A 7,887-nucleotide genomic window follows, 5' to 3' on the forward strand; every position below is an offset into this window, starting at 1 on the left:
TTTCTCAGTCTTTATGGCACTAGATATTATCTGTAAGTCAGACAGCAAAGGCTGCTACACTGACTCCAAGAGCAGACTTGGTCATGGTCAGACATTTCAGTTCAAGAAACCAAAGAGTGAGACCCAGGAAAAAAAAGGTTTCCTCCTAATCTCCAAATCAGAGTTTGGCTGAGCGCTCAGATCTCTTTGTGCTCAGTTGTTCACAGCTAACACTGTGAACAGCCTCATTATCTGCACCCAAGTCCTTTTAAAATCCTGCTGAAGTTCCCAAAGGAGTCATATTGTCTGGCAGAGGCGCCCTCCACTCGCTGCTGCCAGCACGGAAGGAGTTAAAAGGGACAGTATTGAACTGAACCACCTCTCCATCTCACTGACTGTCCCCTTGGCTTTGAGTGAACAAAAGGGGGATGTCTGAATAGGAGCTGAAGATTTCATTTTAAAAGGTATTAGAGATGTGATACAGAGGCACTATCTGATATCATTTCAGGTGAAAGTACTATGAAAGTGTACTAAAATCATTACGGTTTCAGTGCATGTGTCCTTTTTTCCCCCCGCAGAAGAATCAAGATACTTCAAGCTCTTTAAGAAAAGAGACAGTAAAAGGTGAATGACAAAATCTTGAGCAAAGGGTCAGTGGCAGGTCCCTGGGACTGATTACTGCTTTGAAATCCAGGCAGCAGGGGATGCAAGGTGTCAAAGGCTGCAAAATCACTTCTGCTGAGCATCTAACCACCAATGGGTCTGATCAGTGGAGAGCATGAGCTGAGGAACCAGGAGAGATCACTAAGAAGGAAATACAGTGAATCATGCTGCTTTACACGGAAAAAAACCAACAAAAATGCAGCCTATGGAAACTGCTGGCAAAGGAGACAGGCAAAACAAAGAATTAATTAAACACTTAGGAGTGAAGGTAAAGAAATAAAAACTGGAATAAATAAGATCTAAACATTTTTCCAAGTCTGTGGAGCTCACTGACTTGAAAGAATGACTTCCCTTTACCCTGATGCCACAGAGTCACTGGGGTAGGTAGGAGGGGTAGGCTAGGGGTCAGCATCTGACCCCGAGAAAGAAGAAAATGGCACAGAAAATATCAATTACAAAATATGGACATGTCTTTTCAAAGAAGTGAGGAGGACAAATAGGAGACACCTCCCCAAAACCCAGGGTGTATGACCTCCCAGGGGCAGGCATGGTTTCCTTGGGCAAGGAGCCCTCCCTCCCTGGGAGTGAGTCTCCAGAGGTGAAGTACTTCGCTGACCAAGAGGACTGCAAAACCCATCACCCCTGCCAGCCCCATGGCATCTATCCAAGGCACACTGGGAGAATAGAAATTGCACCTGTGCTTCAGCAACCTCAATGTAATTCTCAGCCCCTTCACACCTTAGCTCCGCATTTTCACTGGTTTAAAGGACTGCGCTGCTCACTGGAGATGTGGAGGCAAGCTTTTCACCCTGCCTACATTGCCACCTGCACAATGCTATCCAACAAGCATCTGTAGCTAGCAGGTGTGGGGGTGCACACCATTAAGTAGAATCATTAGTTCCACCAGGCCCTGTGTGTGCCTGTGTTCCCAGGACAGAGGTGGCACATGCACTGGTATAGTGCCATCACAGGGGGAAGACAGGAAGATGTTGAAGGCTTTCCAGGGACATGGACACACCCCTACCCTGGAGTTCAGGATGACTTCTCACCAGGATAGACAGGGCTCATGAGGAAGAAAGGCTACAGGTGCCTTCCCCGCCCCAGGCCAGGCTACAGCCCCTCACACTTTGCTTTTCTTCATGAAGAACAGGCAGACAGCAGTAATTTAAAACATACATAAAAAGTACTGTTTTTCCAGTAGATTGGCATAGCTGTGGTCAGGGGGGATTTAGGAAAGCAACATATGCACATGTACATGAGGACCTGCACTCCTGTAGGGACTGAGAATTACATTTCCAAAATTAAAATGGAAAATGCAGTTCTGTTTAATGATGATTACAGGTTTAGCTATATTTTCCTAGATAAACCTGGGTAATGGCAAGACATCACTTGTATTGTTAAAAGCTGTATTTATCATGACCTGTGGCAAGTTCAGAAAGATATTCCCATAAAACAGGATGGGTATTTAGCTCTGGATTACTCTTACCTTATCAAGTTTCAGGGAATGTACTGATCTGTAAAGGTACCTAGTGGCTAACTGGGTGTTTATCAACAAAGTATTTAGGCAGTACAGTTGTTTTTTCCCAGTTACAAGCTGCACATTTGTTTCAAAGTGTTTTCACTACTTGTATGACCACTAAAACAATGTATTCAGGATAATGAGGTTTATAGTGGTTTTGAAATGTTATTTAAATGCTGATTTCAGAAGTACTGTTCATAACCTCTGTTAGGTCTGCCGAGAAAGCACAATTTCCAAGGGGTTTATATCAGCATAAATCTATGGAGCTTTGTTGAAGCATTGCCTTCAGAGCAAAATTTTGCCACTCATCTGCCTAGATACCCACAAACCACTGACCCAGCTAAAAAGTAACCTGCAGCACCATAAATTGACAGACACAGAAAAGTATCTCAGTTAAATGTGATCCTTAAATCCCTTTAAGGTTCTTTTTCTTTTATTTTCGACCACTGTTCTTTTAGTTTGGAGGAAATTTTCCACATCTAGCTTGGTTTTAACCCAGCTCAAAAGTACTGCTGCAAATGGAGTTTGCTATTCAGTAAGCCTGCTCCTCCATGATAGCAAGTGGGACTGGATTAATCTTTTCTTCTGCTTTTCTAAAAAAGCCAAGGTGTGTAGCCAGGTATGTGGCTGGGCTGCTGGGTGACATCATGTATATCATGTCATCTTTCTTTGCTTCAGATTCCCACCGACTTGGAAGTAAATAGATAAAACACTTTGAAATTCTCTAGCAAAATCGTTGAAACAGATGGGTTTTATTTTTCTAAGAAGAAACAAAGATCTGTGCATTTGCATTGTGGCCAGAGCAAGGATTAGTGAAGCAGGTCATAACCTGGCTCCAACACTGCCTTCCTCTGTGGCTCAACTCACCTCTCTTTGCCTTCATTTCCTATGTCTGCTGTGGTATTCATGCACCTTCTCCAGAATCCTGTGCTAAATCTTGCTGTCTGCCATGTAAGAAAGACTCTGAATAACAGAAGGGCTGAGACACAAAGAGACCTCTGGAGCTCATCTGGTCCACCCCCTGCCCCACTCAGGTCGGGCCACCTAGTGCAGTTTCTCAGAACCATGTTCACATAGGTTCTGAATATCCACAAAGAAGGAGACTCCACCACCTCTTTGGGCAACCTCTGCCAAGGTTTGGTCACCCTCACAGGAAAAATTTGTTTCCTGATGTTCAGAGGGAACCTGCTGCATTTCCAGTTGTGCCCATCACCTCTTTTCCTGTCGCTGGGCACCAAGGAGAAGAGCCTGGATCTGTCCTCTTTGCCCCCTCCTTTCAGGTATTTGTACACATTGATAAGTTCCCCCTTGAGCCTCCTCTGAGCTGAACAGTCCCAGCTCTCTCAGCCTTTCCTCATAGGAGAGGTGCTCCAGCACCTTACTCATTTTTGCAGCTCTTTGCTGCATTTGTTCCAGTAGCTCCATCTCTCCTTTGTGCTGGGGAAGCCAGAACTGGATGAACATCTACGAATAGCTGACAAAAAAAGATATCATAATTATAAAAACCAAAATAACTCCCCTTAGAGTTAGAGACCTCAGGAGTCCACTGGTTAGTTTACCAAGGAGAAAGTTAAGGGAGAACAATTTTTAGGGTCCAAGACACGGAACACAACAAAATTTAAGAATCATCAATTCATCAGACAAGAGAGTAACAAGGCCAAATAACCCAATTTGATAGGGGACAGAAGAGAAATGAGGTGCAGTGCAATTAGTTGTTTAACAATGGCAGCAATTAGCTGCTGGAAAATTTACCAAGTGTTCTGGCTGATTCTCTGTATCTGGTGATTAAATCAAGATCAGATTTTTTGCCTCCTTTGAAGTCTTGTCCCAGTTCATATAAAAAATTCCTCTGGCCAGTGTGAAGCAATAAGTCAGACAAAAAATGATCACAACAGTCCCTTCTGGCTCTATCATCTATTCTTCTATACAAGATGCCATTTGCTGTTCTGATGATTAGGCAATTAACATTGCAAAACACCAGAAAATTCCTAAAATTCAGCAGTGCTGAATGCCCTGAGTTAGTCTTTGTCTCACTCTCAGAAAAAAAATTTTGAACACAAAGCACCACTGTACTTGTCTCTAAAACAAGCCAGAAACAAGACAGAGAAGAATTTGGTAGCTTAAATGCCAGTTTGGTGTACCCAGCCTATCTCGGCTCTGTGCTAATCAGCAGTAGCACCTGTATGCCAGACATACTGCAGACCATGATGCAATGTGTGGCAGCCAGATTTGTTTATGAAAAACTGAAGCATCTCTAAAGGAAAACTGTTAAGGGGTTCTTTGTCCCAGCAAAACTGCTCAGAGTGAAAAAGCCTGCATTTACCCTGGAGAGGAGTCCTTTAAAAAACAGCCCTTGAACATAGCTAGGAGCTGGAATACATTGACTGGCGCAGGTCAGGTTGCTGCAGCAATTACGTGTTTGGATTCTGGAGCCAGTCTACCAGATGTACCAAGCAAGAGCAACTCTTCTGAAATAGCCTTGATAATAGGTTTCTGAGGGAGACAGCTCCCTGGAAGCAAAGTGCTCTGATGCCATTTACGAAGGTGCACCACAAAAAGACGGGAAGGCATTAGAAAAGAAAATATAACATATGTTAATCATCTGCAATTCAATCACTTTTCTGTACAGCTAGGAAATGAATAATTTTGTGTAATGCTAAGCACAAGACTGTGACTCTTTGTAGATACTGAAACAATAAAGAAAGCAGCACGCTGCTTGTCATTCTATTGCAGCCCTCATGAGAGCCAAAATAAGCTTTAGGAAAGTTCATGTCTAATTTTCAGACTTGGCTGCTCTAAAGAGATCAAGGAGCTCGACAAATTTCCCTATGGATGAATCATCCTTAGTAATTTCGTGTTATTTCTCAGACCAGACCTGAAATCCAACCCAGATCCAGAACCATAGCTCTGTGGGAAGGTTTGGATGGCACATAACTGGGCAAGCAGTCCTGCTCATCAAGAACATGCCACACCTCCTAAGCAGACACCCAAATAAGCAGTTCCAGAGAGGACATGGATTTATTTGACAGGCATGGAGTGTAACATCCCCCTAGCCATGGGCAAGCCCGTGGACAGCCTGTGTCTTTCCCAGTAGGGGATGATAGAAGGGAGTGGGGGCCGAACATCTACTCCTGCTTGCACCCCATCTCTGTTCACGCTTGCAGCTGATACAGATATGCTCCACTAGCTGCTCAGGTACCATGGCTGCTGGAGGCTCAAAGGCTAGTCAGGAGGATATCATATAAACCCATGAACAGATTTTTATCTTTTTTTATTTGGTGCATATCACCACACACTCTGGGTGGAGGCACTGGTGTAAACAACCACTGCCAAGGACAGCTCTCCCTCATTCAGCCAAGGCTGGAGCTACATCCCTTTTGTGACAGGCAACATTTTAGCTCATTTGCTACAGCTGAATAACTTAAAAAATTATGTAACAGGGTGAGAAATTTAAATTTAAGCTGTGTGTGTTTATAAGCCAAGCAAATAGCAGTATTATTTACTGTGTCCCCAAACCCCTGCTAATCAGCACACAGGCAGCTGTATCTAAGTCCTTTCTCTTCACACACACACCCCATCAACTCCTCTCTCTCCTGCTCTTGGCATCACTTGTTATGCCTGCTCCATTATATCTGCTGGAAATTTTTGAAAATAAAAGCTTGAAAAATACTAGAATTTAAAAAAAAAAATCACTAATATACCTTCCTCAGTCAATAGAGGAAAGCCAAGCAATGAGGGAAGCTCACACACACATATTCTAAAACTGTAAATAGAAGAGGCTCTTAGTTTGGCAGAAGCTCCATTAGTGACCCTGCATATAAATGCAGGATGTGTGTAGGCACACATGTATATCAGCTGAAAAAATTCAGCTGTGCCTCTCTGCTGCCCCAAGGCAGAGCTGGCCCTTGGTGCATGGCCACCACACATCATCCCCCAAGCAGGGAGGCAGTGGGGCAGAAGAAAGTCCAGATTTGTCCTGGCAAATGGGAGAAATGCTCCAAAAGGATGAAGGATACAGGAGGCCCAAACATACAAATTATGAGATGCAGGCAGGAGGACATCAGCTGGGGAGGAGCTGCTGGGTGGCATTTTGGCACAGGGTGGGCTGGGGCACATGCCGCTCACAAGCACGGCACGAGCCCATGGCGCCTGGCTGGCACAAGAAAGGTGAACATTGTACGTAAGCACAGTGACACAGTTTTCTTCTTCTTCATCTTATGTCAGACTGCTGTTATGTACTGCTGGAAAGCACTGGTTTGAAGGCAAATAGAAACCGACCAGGCACAACATTGGAGCACCCCGAGTGGCCTCAAAAACATCCTCCAACTGCAGGTCACAAGCTGTTTCCCCTGAGAAAGAAAACACTTGTTGGTAGAGAAGGAGAAGTCACAGCAGCCTTGAGTTCATGAAGGTGAAAAAGAAAAGGAAGAGTTGGTTCTCCATGTCTACAGGAGATCGAACAAGAGGAAACTGATTTAAATCATGCAGGAGAAATAGCTAGATAAGCAACCAGAAAACTCTGAGGGGACGTCTTTAAGACAAATACCCCTGAGTTCAAGGCCAGGTTAGATGGGACTTTGAGCAACCTGGTCTAGAGAAAGGTGTCCCTGCCCAAGGCAGAGGGAGTGAACCAGATGATCTTTAAGGTTCCTTTCCCAAACCATTCTATGCTTCTATGATGAGCATCCCATCCTGAGGTTACCTATAGTATATTTCAGCAAATACAACATTCAGAAAGCACAGACAATGTAAAACACAGACAGAGCATATACAAATAGGCTAATGATAGTTATGTAAAGCCTCAGCTGATGTCTGGAAAAGGCAATTGGCCTGCAGTCTCACTTACAGCATTATTTTTGTAAGGACCAGAGGTCAAATTCACGCTCTTCAAAGGGCATTCAGATGAACTGAGTTAATTTTCAGGGGGAATTGGATGCAAAACTCTCTTCACATAAAATCTCAAATCCTTTCCCCCTCTGATTTTCCTTTTCCCCTCTAATAGGTTTTACCTATGAATGCTGATAGTGTAGAGACAACACCTAAAATAATCTGAGGTGCACACACTCCTACTAGATACAGGTAGCTGAGGGTGCCCAGTACATTTGCAGAAAGCCTGTGACACACTAGGGAATAGTCATGTCAAACCAAGACCTTCTCTCCATTTCTGTGTGGAGTGCTGGCTCACATCCAGTTCAGACAGAGTAGCTGAAAGTCATTTCTCTCTGATGTTGTTTAAAAGCCTAAATGCAATGAAATACTAGTCCGAGTCCATTTCTCAATGAGCAAAAGTGTCCAAAAGCCACCATCAGAGCTGGATCTAATTGGCAGTCCCAGTAGGGAAGTGAGGAAAGAAATGGTGAGACACAATGCCCTGCCTCCTGTGGTGCTTGTTACAAAACTTCTGCAGCAGTGGCTCCAACTTTTGGGGCACTGGGTTTCATATTTTTCCCACCCACATCAAACTTCCCCACACTCTACTATGGTTAACCAGACACCTCACTGACATGTTCTGCCTCTTTCTGCCTGCTGGCTTTTGCTGCCAGGGAACAGTTGTAGCTGCACGAAAAGTCACACCCTGGATCCATACTCCTGACTGATAATAGGCAATTTAAAATGCTTGACCCCATGCCAGGTTCACGGCCATTCTGGCCTTGAAACTGCCATGGCTGCATTTCAATATATTTATCCTATTTGCTATCAACAGAAGAATATGACTCAACTGAGCA

Source organism: Corvus cornix, chromosome 1, assembly GCF_000738735.6.
Source record: "Corvus cornix cornix isolate S_Up_H32 chromosome 1, ASM73873v5, whole genome shotgun sequence".
NCBI lineage: Eukaryota > Metazoa > Chordata > Aves > Passeriformes > Corvidae > Corvus > Corvus cornix.